At 46.4% G+C, this 14,348-nt stretch overlaps 1 long non-coding RNA gene across 1 annotated transcript; it reads left to right on the forward strand.

Annotated features, from left to right (window-relative positions):
• The first annotated feature begins 1,865 nt into the window (after positions 1–1,865).
• On the forward strand, positions 1,866–13,931 carry LOC116991307. The gene is made up of 3 exons (XR_004416745.1): positions 1,866–1,960; positions 6,073–6,079; positions 13,920–13,931. It is a non-coding gene; the product is annotated as an uncharacterized LOC116991307 (long non-coding RNA).
• The last annotated feature ends 417 nt before the right edge of the window (positions 13,932–14,348 follow it).

The following is a 14,348-nucleotide window of genomic DNA, read 5'->3' on the forward strand; positions in this document are numbered from 1 at the left end:
GGAAGGGAGCAGGGCGACCAGGTGGATGGTGATGTGATATGGTGGTTGCTAAAGATCTCACAGGTCTGAAGAACAGGCCTGTATTCATGCCTCAGCCAAATGCGATGGTCTTTGCTTTTTCTGGGAGCCTCAATGCATAAATTATTTACATTTGAGATTTTAGAGATACAGCATGGAAACAGGCCCTTTGGCGCACAGACTCGACCAGCGATCACCCCGTAACACTATCCAGCACACCAGGGACAATTTTTACCAAAGCCAATTAACCAACAAACCTGTACGTTTTTGGAGTGTGGGAGGAAACAGAAGCACCCGGAGAAAACCCATGCGGTCACAGGGAGACCATGCAAACTGTGGTTTCTTGCAGGAGGTCTCCAGCAGCAGAGAGATCATGATGGCTGGAACATCGGACCAAAGTGCCTTTATTAAGGAGTACAGGAATAGATCGGGTAGATGCACAGAGTCTCTTGCCCAGTGAAGGTGAATCGAGGACCAGAGGACATAGGTTGAAGGGGAAAGGATTTGATAGGAATCTGAGGGGTAACTTTTTCACACAAAGGGTGGTGGATGTATGGGACATGCTGCCAGAGGAGGTAGTTGAGGCAGGAACTATCCCAACGTTTAAGAAATAGTTAGGCAGGCACATGGATAGGACATGTTTGGAGGGATATGGGCAAAACGCAGGTAGATGGGACATGTTGGCCGGTGTGGGCAAGTTGGGCCTTGGAGGAGATACAGTAGATAAGTGTTCCAGGTCGAGACCCTTCTTCAGACTCAAACACTTGGTGTCCTTTTGTTTCTTAACCAGCATCTGCGGCTCTTTGTTTCTCTGTGCTAAATTGACAATTGGCTTTGTAAAAAAACATGTCGGAGTCTGAATATGAATTGCTGGATTAACGAGTATGTTTTTGCTGCCTTACAATCTGTTACACACACATTAGTGTTGGGCAGGGAATATTGCAGCATACCAAGAGTCAAATTAATTGTAGTGTGAAAGATTGATCTTGTACTCCTCAATAAGGTCACCTCTCAGCCTCCTGCGCTCCAGGTAAAAAAGACCCAGCCCCTCCACCCTCTCTTTGTAACACAAACCTTCCAGATCTAGTAACATCCTCATAAATCTTTTTTATACACTTTCCAGTTTAATGACATACTTCTAACATTGTGATACTACCTGCCTCAACTACCTCCTCCGGCAGCTCGTTCCACACACCCACCACCCTATATCCTCGGGTTCCTATTAAATCTTTCCCTTCTCAACTTTAAACGTATGTCCTTGATTTCCCTACTCTGGACAAGAGACTCAATCTTGCCTCAACCCAATCTATTCCTCTCATGATTTTGTATACCTCGATAAGATCACCCCTCATCCTCCTCCCCTCCAAGAAAGTCCTAGCCTGCTCAACCTCTCCCTATAGTCCAGGCCCTCGAGTCCTGGCAACATCCTCGTAAATCTTCTCTTAATCCTTTCCAGATTGACAACATCTTTCCTACAACATGGTGCCCAGAACTGAACGCAATACTCTAAATGCGGCCTCGTCAATGGCTTGTGCAACTGCAACATGACCTCCCGACTGCTTTGCTCAGTACTCTGACTGATGATGGCCAATGTGTCAAATGCCTTTGTGACCATCCTATCCACCTGTGGTGCAACCTTCCACAAACTATGTGCCTGCACTCCTTGGTCCCTATGTTCCACAACACACCCCAGAGCCCTACAATTCATAGCGTACGTCCTGCCCATGTTAGGCTTTTTAAAATGCAACACCTCACATTTCTATCTGTGGTGCCACTTTCAAAGGACTATGTAAACATAGAAAATAGGTTCGGCCCTTCGAGCCAGCACATAAATAGCAAACAATATACAGATGTATAAGACGCTGGTGAGAACGCATTTAGAGTATTGCGTTCAGTCCTGGGCACCATGTTATGGGAAAGATGTTGTCAAGCTGGAAAGGATGTTACCAGGATGTTCCCAGGACTTGAGGGCCTGAGCTAGAGGAAGAGGTTGAGTATGTACGGGCACCGCCATTGAAGAATCGGCAGAAATGAGATTTCCCAGCCCCAGTGAAGGACATGGAGGAGAGGTAGATGGAGAAGTGACTCAGGCGTTCGTTCCACAGTGAAGAGACAATGATAACTCCACAGTGACTTTACCCATTATAGAGTGGGAAAGACTTGACAGATGACTTGGAGGAGGTGATCGATATGCAGCCTGCATATGGGGTGGGATAGAAGATGGAACCCCGGGGAACCCCGTTAATGACAGGAAGACGGAGAGGATAATGCAGCAACTGCAGCAGAAGCTTGATGCATTTCCAAATGCATTTTGCAACCTTGAGACTGAGTAGAGGATTAATGATCCTTACAGTCCAGGCTGATTACCCGACTGTAATTACGCCACACTGGTAAGTACCCGAAAACAATTACAAGTATATTAAGAAGCCAGCATTTCTCCACTGATGTATGCTGTTTCCATTAACTGGTTCTCTGCATGTGACCACTGCTTGATATTAATATGCCATTAATATGCTGGAATTTCAAAAGGGAAATAAGATGCAACAACTTATTGCCTTTGAATAGTAATTATGCTATCATTAATAACAATATGAAACATTTAAGGATTATTAAGTATTAATGTATCATTGAATTATAAGCATATCAATGCATCTATATAGTAATAATACATACCACATATTAATACATGCAAAAATACATATATTAATTATAACTAATGTATTATTAAATTATAATGCCATATGCTAATAAATTATCTGAAAGATAAGTCAACTTGGATATTTTTGGTGCCTTTCATGTACTTTTCAACTTTTTCAAAGCACTTCAGAACCACTGAAATAATTTCAAAGTGCTGTCACTGTTGTGAGGAGGGGATCTATGGTAAATTACAGAGTCTCCACTGACATCTCTGTGTCAGCCAAGTTGGATCCCAGGCCTCATGTCATGACTAACGGCATCCATTTATTCAGAAAACTGTCTCTTTAGAGGGCGGAGCGGAGAGAACCTACAGAGGAAATCACAGCAACCTCTCCTCAACTAAGTCATGTGTTTTCACCAGAAACACAAACTTGTACTTCAGTCTGATCTCAGTTACTTCCACAAAACTGGCACTTCAGGCTTGACTGGCTGGTTGCATCACGGCCTAGTACGGCAATTCCAACAGACAGGAACGTAAGAGGCTGCGGGGAGCCCGAAGAATGTTCTCGACACGAAACGTCACCCGTTCCTTCTCTCCAGAGATGCTGCCTGACCCACTGAGTTACTCCAGCATTTTGTGTCAATCATCAGTATAAACCAGCATCTGCAGTTCCTTCCTACACAGGCTGCAAAGAGTGGTGGACTCAGCCAGGTCCATCACGGACACAACCGCCATCCCCACCATCAAAAGCACTTCAAGAAGGCAGCATCTATCATCAAGGATGCCCAACATCTGGGCCGTGACATTGTCACTGCTACCATCGGGCAGAAGGTACAGAAGCCTAAAGCCCCTGTCCCACTTTCCTAAGTTACTCACAAATTCTCCCGAGTTTTCCCCTGGATTCAAACTCGGAGATGCCAGCTGTAGGTACTCGGGGCTATTTTTATTACTCGTGGACATTTTTCAACATGCTGAAAAAACGTCCCGACTTACCTGATGCCCCAAATACCTACGGCTGGCATATACCTACGGCTGGCATTCAAACTCGGAGAATGCCCGTAGGAATCCGTAGATATTTCGTAAACGAAATATCTACGGACTCCTACGGGCATTCTCCGAGTTTGAATCAAGGGGAAAACTCGGGAGAATTCGTGAGCAACTCAGGAAAGTGGGACAAGGGCCTTAAGTCCCACACCACACCAGGAACAGTCACTTTCCAAGCAAACCCTAACTCATCCACAGAACACAACGAACCATCTCTATGGATTGATTTTTGTTTTCTAATAATATATTTGCACTAAAGTCTTTCTTTTTTTGCAGTCTTCTTCGTTTAGGGTTTTATGTGTAATTTGTTTTTGTGTGTTTGTCTGAGATGTTGTGATCATATACAATTGAACGCAAGCTTTTTCATTTCACCTGCACATCACCATACACATGCATATAACATTAAATTTGAACTTGGACTTGAATCAATGTGTCTCCAAGGCTGAAGACCATTGTCAGTCTATGCGGTCTCCATACAAATCTATATTTCATTCTGCGGTCAGCAAGTATTCACGGTTTAGTTTAGAGATCCAGCGTGGAAACAGGCCCTTTCAGCACGCCGGTTCCGCGCTGACCAGCGATCCCCGCACATTAACACGGTTCTACACACACTAGGGACAATTTTTACATTTACCAAGCCAATTAACCTACATACCTGTACGTCTTTAGAGTGTGGTGGGAAACTGAAGATCTCGGAAAAAGCCCACGCAGGTCACGGGGAGAAGTTACAAATTCCATACAGACAACACCCGTAGTCAGGATCGAACCCGGGTCTCCGGCGCTGCATTCGCTGTAAGACAGCAATTCTACCGCTGCGCCACCGTCCTGTAATGCCGCTGCAGAATTGAAGTGCACTCCTGCCCTGATCCCTTCCGAAGGAACTGCAGATGTTGGTTAATACCGGATAGACACAAAATGCTAGATTAACTCAACAGGCAAGGCAGCATCTCTGGAGAAAAGAAATAGGTGACTTTTCAGATCTGAAGAAGGGTTGTGACCCGAAACATCGCCTATTCCTTTTTTACTCCAGCTTTTTGTGTCTGTCTTCTGATCCCTTCAGTTACGGCTGAAATATTCCTGCTTGAAATCCAAGTAATGCAACATTATTAAATGGTCAAAAAAAAATAATCACCAAGTGCTTATATAGGGACAAAGTCTCCATGTTATTCAAGCATTACCTCCCTATTTCTGTTCACAATTTCACTCACAAAAAACAATAAGATTCTGGTAGCTTTCTGAACTAACTGCTTCACAGCTATCTCTCCTGCCTAGCTTTGTGTCTACAGATAAATAACAAACACGTTTGGTCCCTTAATCGGAGTCATTTAAAGCTATAATCGTTTGTCATTAGTGTAAGCAGTGCACCGTAGATAGTGGATATCCATCATCATCTGCTCAGCGTAACGAGATGAGAGAGGCGAACACACGAGGTCAAGATCAACTTCCCAAACGCTGACGGTGGAAGGTAAAGGGGAGGGTTGGTGGCTGTGAACCGTCCGCAAACTCCCCTCCCCCACCCACGGAAACCGCCTTGCGTGATCGGCCCGGGAATCGGGACACGGTGACCTCTTCTCCAAGCACGGAAGCGGAGGGCCGGCTGCTGGAAGTTCATAAGGTCATCCATGATAGGAACAGAATTAGGCCATTTGGCCCAACAGGTCCACTCCGCCATTCAATCATGGCTGATCTATCTCTCCCTCCTAACCCCATTCTCCTGCCATCTCCCCATAACCCCTAACACCGAAGATAGACAGAAAAGCTGGAGTAACTCAGATGGGACCGGCAGCATCTCTGGAGAGAAGGAGTGGGTGACATTTCCTGCTGAGACCCTTCTTCAGACCATACTAATCAAGTATCTATTTATCTGCCTTAAAAATATCAATTGACTTGGCCTCCACAGCCTTCTGTGGCAAAGAATTCCACAGATTCACCACCCTCTGATTAAAGAAACGCCCCTTCTTCTTAAAGGAACGTCCTTTAATTCTGAGGCTATGACCTCTAACATCAGGGGCTCTAACATCATGGAGCTCGTTCTGTGGAGCTTTTAGCCGCGGGCGTTGCACGGACTTTACCATCGTGGAGCTGCCTGCGACCTTTGCCGAGGATCGCCGGAAGAGGTGCCCCGACTGCTGGGCCGGTGGACTTGGCATCGTGAAGCCGCGGTTTCTGGTAGGAAGCGGCCAATCGGGAATTCCGAGCCGCGGGGTGTTCCAATCCGTCTCGACCGGAAACGTCACCTGTTCCTTTTCTCTAGAAATGCTACCTGACCCGCTGAGTTTTGTGTCTAACTACGATGGGGGGGAAACGTTCATACTCTGGCAGAATGTAAAATCCTGTACGAAGTCTAATATCACATGTTGAAGCACAGTCAGTCAAAGAGTGGTTACATCCTTGCAGATCATCTATGGCCTGCAGGCACGGCAGGGTAGACATTTGTCCACCAATGATGCAGATAAGCAGAGGAGGAGGGAAATGATGCTGGATGCTTTGGAGAGGTCGACATATGTGTGTACAACACTCCAGGAGGTTTTGGAAGTTTGAAAAACATGTTTGTTACAGAATAAATATGATTAAGGTGGATAAGAAAGCAAGCTGTTTCAAGAGCTTCGAAATGTAATAATAGAGCTGGTGTCTGGAACTAGAGGAGCAGAGCTGCTGTGGAGATCAATGGTTAGGATCTGATATTTTGGAGATTAACTCAATATTCACAGCCAAGTGACACATCGGCACCAATGTCATATTTTTGATGATTGCATTTTAGTATTTACGGTTATTTTTCTCCACATAACACTGAAAGGGAAAGGAACATGGAACTCAAATCTAATTTGTTTTAGCGGAATGGTAAGCAGAACTGGCTTGTACACTTGTCATTAGAATGATGAGCATTTGAAGGAACTGGGCCTGTACTCGCTGGAGTTGTTGGCTTGATATATACAGTATTTTTTTTAATGTAAAATTGTCCCTAGTGTGTGTAGGGAGGTGATAATGTCCAGGGATCGCTGGTCGGTGTGGACTCGGTGGGCCATAGGGCTTGTTTCCGCGCTGTAGGTCTAAACTAAACTAACTATCCATTTTCTCCAGAGATATTGAGTTATTCCAACACTTTGTTCCTGTAAATGACAAGAATGTTAACTTTCCAAACCAATTCTTGCAGGCTCAATGTTTACAGTAGGTTTTCTGTTAGTGAAAAATGCTGGCTTTGACAGCCCCTCTAACTTTGTGGAGCTGTGGTTGCGGAGCTTCTAGCCGCAGGCGGTACTGACATCAACATCGTGGTGTCCTGGCGATCCCTCTGCCGAGGCCCGCCAGTGTTGAATCTCCACCCAGCTCGGCCTGTGGGCTTCGTGAGCCGGTAAGAAGCGGCCGATTCGGAAATGCAAGCCGGTGAGATTGTTCTTCCGTTCCGGCGTCGGAGTTCCAATCATCCTGGCGAGAGGGCCTGAACATCGGGCCGCCCATAGCGGCGACTGCGGAGGGCTCGGGAGGCCCCGAACACGGGTGAATAAAGAGGAAGATGTCTGAACTTTATTGCCTTCCCTCACAGTGGAAAACGCTGATTCCGCTATGTGGGGATTCTATCGTGTGTTGTGTTCTTTTTATTTATTCGTATGGCTGTGTGGTAACTCACATTTCACTGGACCAATTGGTGCAAGTCAAGTCGTCACATTTATTTATATAGCACATTTAAAAAACAACTCTCGTTGGCCAAAGTGCTTTACATTTGTTATAAGAATAGTATAAACAAACAAACTACATACATATATACATATAGCCCTCGCTCAGTGGACGTCAGGAAAGGCTTGGGAGTATAGATAAGATTTTAGTCTTAAAGGAGTCGATGGAGGGGGCAGTTCTGATGGGAAGGGGGATGCTGTTCCACAGTCTAGGGGCTGCAACCGGTGCCTCTAAGCTTATGCCTGGACCGCGGGATATTCAGCAGCCCCAAATCGGCCGATCTGAGGGACCTGGAGGTGGAGTGGTGGGTGAGAGACTTTTAATGTAGGAGGGGGCAAGCCCATTGAGGGATTTGTAGACATAGAGGAGGGTCTTGAAATGTATACGGAACCGCACAGGGAGCCAGTGGAGAGAGGCCAGGGTCGGGGTGATGTGGTCCCTTTTTCGGGTGCCCGTCAGGAGTCTCGCTACGGCGTTTTGGACCTGTTGCAGGCGGGACAGGGAAGATTGGCTGATGCCAGTGTAAAGAGAGTTGCAGTAATCTAGGCGGGAGGAGATGAATGTGTGGATGATCTTTTCGAGGTCATCAAAGTGGAGGAATTGTTTTATTTTAGCTATCGTCCGAAGCTGAAAGAAGCTAGCTTTTACCACGGCATTGACTTGTTTGTCAAATTTCAGTGCTGAGTCAAATAAACATGTGACAATAAATGTAACTTGAACTTGAAACTCAAATATATCTGATCAGACTTGGAAGGTTAATACTCTTTTATGCTTTCATATGCCTCAGGACGTTTAGCTGCTCCTCGACCAAAATACAGATTGTACTAAAAAAATCCCCATTAACTATACCAAGTTCCCCAGTCTTCAGTCTGAAGAAGGGTCTCGACCTGAACGTCACCCATTCCTTCTTCCCAGAGATGCTGCCTGTCCCACTGAGTTACTCCAACATGTTGTGCCTATCCCCAGTCTTCATATCTTTCTTCACAATAAAAACAGAGGAGAAATACTCATTGAGGAACTTTCCCATCTCCTGTGGCTCCACACTGATATTACCGCTTTGGTTTCTGGGCGGCCCCATTCTCCCTCCTGTTACTATCTTTCCTTTAATGCACGTATAGATTCCCTTCAATCCCTTCGTGATTTTATAGAGCTCTATATGATCACCTCTCAGCCTCCTGCCCTCCAAGGAATAAAATCCCAGGCCGCCCAACTTCTCCCTATAGTTCAGCCCCTCGAGTCTTGGCGCCATCCTCAAACATCTGCTGCGTACTTTGGAGAGGCAGTTTATGTGCAGAAAGTTCTCACACTGCAATATAATAGTAAGATTAAACTGTTTTTAATGGTATTAATTGAGGGATAACTGTTGGCCTTGAACCAAAGGATAGATCAGCCCTGCTCAGTGCAATGGGACCCAGAAAGACCATCTCAGCTGGAAACAAGATCTTACTTTAATATCTCATCTAAAATTTAACTCCCCCAACAGTGCGAGCGGTTCAAAGAGCTGCTTCATGTAACTCAACTGATATTCCCATCTGACCAGTCAGAAGAAGTGTTCCAACCTGAAACTTCACCCATCCTTTCTCTCCAGAGCTGCTCGTCATAAATCGTAAGATCATAAGTGAGATAGGAGCAGAATTAGGCCATTCGGCCCATCTAGTCTGCTCCGCCATTCAATCAAAGAATTCCACAGATTCACCACCCTCTGATTAAAGAAACGCCCCTTCTTCTTAAAGGAACGTCCTTTAATTCTGAGGCTATGACCTCTAACATCAGGGGCTCTAACATCATGGAGCTCGTTCTGTGGAGCTTCTAGCCGCGGGCGTTGCACGGACTTTACCATCGTGGAGCTGCCTGCGACCTTTGCCGAGGATCGCCGGAAGAGGTGCCCCGACTGCTGGGCCGGTGGACTTGGCATCGTGAAGCCGCGGTTTCTGGTAGGAAGCGGCCAATCGGGAATTCCGAGCCGCGGGGTGTTCCAATCCGTCTCGACCGGAAACGTCACCTGTTCCTTTTCTCTAGAGATGCTACCTGACCCGCTGAGTTTTGTGTCTAACTACGATGGGGGGGGAAATGTTCATACTCTGGCAGAATGTAAAATCCTGTACGAAGTCTAATATCACATGTTGAAGCACAGTCAGTCAAAGAGTGGTTACATCCTTGCAGATCATCTATGGCCTGCAGGCACGGCAGGGTAGACATTTGTCCACCAATGATGCAGATAAGCAGAGGAGGAGGGAAATGATGCTGGATGCTTTGGAGAGGTCGACATATGTGTGTACAACACTCCAGGAGGTTTTGGAAGTTTGAAAAACATGTCTGTTACAGAATAAATATGATTAAGGTGGATAAGAAAGCAAGCTGTTTCAAGAGCTTCGAAATGGAATAATAGAGCTGGTGTCTGGAACTAGAGGAGTAGAGCTGCTGTGGAGATCAATGGTTAGGATCTGATATTTTGGAGATTAACTCAATATTCACAGCCAAGTGACATATCGGCACCAATGTCATATTTTTGATGATTGCATTTTAGTATTTACGGTTATTTTTCTCCACATAACACTGAAAGGGAAAGGAACATGGAACTCAAATCTAATTTGTTTTAGTGGAATGGAAAGCAGAACTGGCTTGTACACTTGTCATTAGAATGATGAGCTTTTGAAGGAACTGGGCCTGTACTCGCTGGAGTTGTTGGCTTGATATATACAGTATTTTTTTTAATGTAAAATTGTCCCTAGTGTGTGTAGGGAGGTGATAATGTCCAGGGATCGCTGGTCGGTGTGGACTCGGTGGGCCATAGGGCTTGTTTCCGCGCTGTAGGTCTAAACTAAACTAACTATCCATTTTCTCCAGAGATATTGAGTTATTCCAACACTTTGTTCCTGTAAATGACAAGAATGTTAACTTTCCAAATCAACTCTTGCAGGCTCAATGTTTACAGTAGGTTTTCTGTTAGTGAAAAATGCTGGCTTTGACAGCCCCTCTAACTTCGTGGAGCTGTGGTTGCGGAGCTTCTAGCGCCAGGCGGTACTGACATCAACATCGCGGTGTCCTGGCGATCCCTCTGCCGAGGCCCGCCAGTGTTGAATCTCCACCCAGCTCGGCCTGTGGGCTTCGTGAGCCGCAGTTTCCGGTAAGAAGCGGCCGATTCGGAAATGCAAGCCGGTGAGATTGTTCTTCCGTTCCGGCGTCGGAGTTCCAATCATCCTGGCGAGAGGGCATGAACATCGGGCCGCCCGTAGCGGCGACTGCGGAGGGCTCGGGAGGCCCCGACCACGGGTGAATAAAGAGGAAGATGTCTGAACTTTATTGCCTTCCCTCACAGTGGAAAACGCTGATTCCTCTGTGTGGGGATGTTCATGTTAAATTCTATCGTGTGTTGTGTTCTTTTTATTTATTCGTATGGCTTTGTGGTAACTCACATTTCACTGGACCAATTGGTGCAAGTCAAGGCAAGTCACATTTATTTATATAGCACATTTAAAAAACAACTCTCGTTGGCCAAAGTGCTTTACATTTGTTATAAGAATAGTATAAACAAACAAACTACATACATATATACATATAGCCCTCGCTCAGTGGACGTCAGGAAAGGCTTGGGAGTATAGATAAGATTTTAGTCTTAAAGGAGTCGATGGAGGGGGCAGTTCTGATGGGAAGGGGGATGCTGTTCCACAGTCTAGGAGCTGCAACCGCAAAGGCACGGTCGCCCCTAAGCTTATGCCTAGACCGCGGGATATTCAGCAGCCCCAAGTTGGCCGATCTGAGGGACCTGGAGGTGGAGTGGTGGGTGAGAAGACTTTTAATGTAGGAGGGGGCAAGCCCATTGAGGGCTTTGTAGACATAGAGGAGGGTCTTGAAATGTATACGGAACCGCACAGGGAGCCAGTGGAGAGAGGCCAGGGTCGGGGTGATGTGGTCCCTTTTTCGGGTGCCCGTCAGGAGTCTCGCTACGGCGTTTTGGACCTGTTGCAGGCGGGACAGGGAAGATTGGCTGATGCCAGTGTAAAGAGAGTTGCAGTAATCTAGGCGGGAGGAGATGAATGTGTGGATGATCTTTTCGAGGTCATCAAAGTGGAGGAATTGTTTTATTTTAGCTATCGTCCGAAGCTGAAAGAAGCTAGCTTTCACCACGGCATTGACTTGTTTGTCAAATTTCAGTGCTAAGTCAAATAAACATGTGACTATAAATGTAACTTGAACTTGAAACTCAAATATATCTGATCAGACTTGGAAGATTAATACACTTTTATGCTTTCATATGCCTCAGGACGTTTAGCTGCGGGATAACTGAGGGATAACTGTTGGCCTTGAACCAAAGGATAGATCAGCCCTGCTCAGTGCAATGGGACCCAGAAAGACCATCTCAGCTGGAAACAAGATCTTACTTTAATATCTCATCTAAAATTTAACTCCCCCAACAGTGCGAACGGTTCAAAGAGCTGCTTCATGTAACTCAACTGATGTTCCCATCTGACCAGTCAGAAGAAGTGTTCCAACCAGAAACTTCACCCATCCTTTCTCTCCAGAGCTGCTCATCATAAATCGTAAGATCATAAGTGAGATAGGAGCAGAATTAGGCCATTCAGCCCATCTAGTCTGCTCCGCCATTCAATCATGGCTGATCCACCTCTCCCTCCTAACCTCATTCTCCTGCCTTCTCCCCATAACCCCTGACACCCATACTAATCAAGAATCTATCAATCTCTGCCTTATAAATATCCACTGACTTGGCCTCCACAGCCTTCTGTGGCAAAGAATTCCACAGATTCACCACCCTCTGACTGAAGAAATTCCTCCTCATCTCCTTCCTAAAAGAACGTCCTTTAAATCTGAGGCTATGTCTAGTCCTAGACTCTTTCACCAGTGGAAACATCCTCCACATCCACCCTATCCGAGCCTTTCACTATTCTGTAAGTTTGAATGAGGTTTCCCCTCATTCTTCTAAACTCCAGCGAGTACAGGCCCAGTGCCGTTGAACGCTCATCATATGTTAACCTATGCTGCCTGTCCAGCTGAGTTACTCCAGCCCTTTGTGTCTATCTTCTGCATAAGGTCATAAGGTCATAAACTGGACTTCAACCTGGACTTCCACTGTTACGCTGATGACACCCAGATTTACCTTGGCACCAAATCCCCCCCCTCTCCCATATCAACTCCTGTTTGTCAGCTATAAAAACCTGGATGCAACAAAATTTCCTCAAACTCAACAGCGATAAGACAGAATTCCTCCTCATAGGCTCCAAAGCCACACTCAGCAAAATCAATAACCCCACTCTCACCATCGACGGCACCACTGTCTCCCCATCTCCCCAGGCCCGCAACCTTGGCGTGATCTTTGATTCCACCCTCTACATTGAGCCTCACATCCGCTATGTCATTAAAACCTCCTTCTTTCATCTCCGCAACATCGCCAAACTCAGACCCTCTCTCACACCGCCCGCTGCTGAAAGACTCATCCATGCCTTCATCTCCTCCCGACTGGACTATTGCAACTCACTTCTCCTTGGCATCAGCTCCACCTACATCAACCGACTCCAGCTGGTCCAGAACGCAGCCGCCCGACTCATCACCCACACCAAATCCTGGCATCACATCACTCCAGTCCTCAAAAAACTTCACTGGCTTCCCATCTCCCACTGGATCACCTACAAAATCCTGGTCCTCACCTACAAAGCCCTCCACCATCTGGCCCCCCCATATCTCACTGACCTCCTCTCCCCCTACCAACCCTCACGGTCCCTCAGATCCACATCAGCCGGTCTCCTCTCCATCCACAAGTCCAACCTCCGCATTTTTGGGGACAGAGCCTTCTCCAGGGCAGCTCCCAGGCTCTGGAACTCCCTCCCCCAACTGATCCACTATTCCGTGTCCCTCACCATCTTCCAGTCCCGCCTCAAGACCCATCTCTTCACCTCTGCCTATCCTTAGCCCCACGTCCCCGTCCCTTTTCATCTGTGCATTAATTGCCTCATACTGTGTTTTGTATTGAATTCTGTCTTTACTTTGTGTACTAGTCATGTCTCTACTATTTATTTCATTCCCCTTACATGTTTTTCCTCTACATACTCAATTTTTGTAAGGTGTCCTTGAGACTCTTGAAAGGCGCCCATAAATAAAATTTATTATTATTATTATAAGCGATAGGAGAAGAAGTAGGCCACTAGCCCCATCAAGTCTACTCCGCCATTCAATCATGGCTGATCTATCTCTTCCTCCTAACCCCATTCTCCTGCCTTCTCCCCATAACTTCAGACACCTGTACTAATCAAGAGTCAAGAATGCATGAACCAACATCTGCAGTTCCTACTAATAAGCACACTCTAAATTGGAAAAGCTGCAGAAAAGATTTACCAGGAGGTTACCTGGGCTTGCAGGTTGGAGGGAGAGGTTGGACAGGTTGGGACTTGGGAGCATAGGAGGTTGAGGGGTGACCTTATTGAGGTGCACAAGATCATTGAGGGGCACGGGTAAAGTGAACGCTCTAAGGCCTTTTCTCAGGGTGGAGGATTCTAAACCTAGAGGTCAAAGGCTTAAGGTGAAAGGGCAGAGATTTAAGAGGGAGCTCAGGATCAACTTTTTCACTCAGTGGGTAGTCCTCATCTGGAATGCGCTGCCAGAGGGCAGCACAGTGGCACAGTGGTAGAGTTTCTACCTTGCAGCGCCAGAGACCTGGGTTCAATCCTGACTACAGGTGCTGTCTGTACGGAGTTTGCACGTTCTCCCCGTGACCGCTTGGGTTTTCGCCGGGTGCGTTAGTTTCCTCCCACACTCCAAAGGTTTGGAGGTTAATTGGCTTCAGCAAAAATTATAAATCGTCCCTAGCGTGCAGGATAGTGGTAGTGTACGAGGTGATCGCTGGTCGGCGCGGACTCGGTGGGCCAAAGGTGCCTGTTTCCGCGCTGCATCTCTGAAATCTAATGTCTAAAGGAAGCCACAGAAACTATAGAAGCAGATAATATTCTGACTTTTAAAAGAC

The sequence above is a fragment of the Amblyraja radiata genome, chromosome 33 (genome assembly GCF_010909765.2).
Source record: "Amblyraja radiata isolate CabotCenter1 chromosome 33, sAmbRad1.1.pri, whole genome shotgun sequence".
NCBI classification, from domain to species: Eukaryota; Metazoa; Chordata; class Chondrichthyes; order Rajiformes; family Rajidae; genus Amblyraja; species Amblyraja radiata.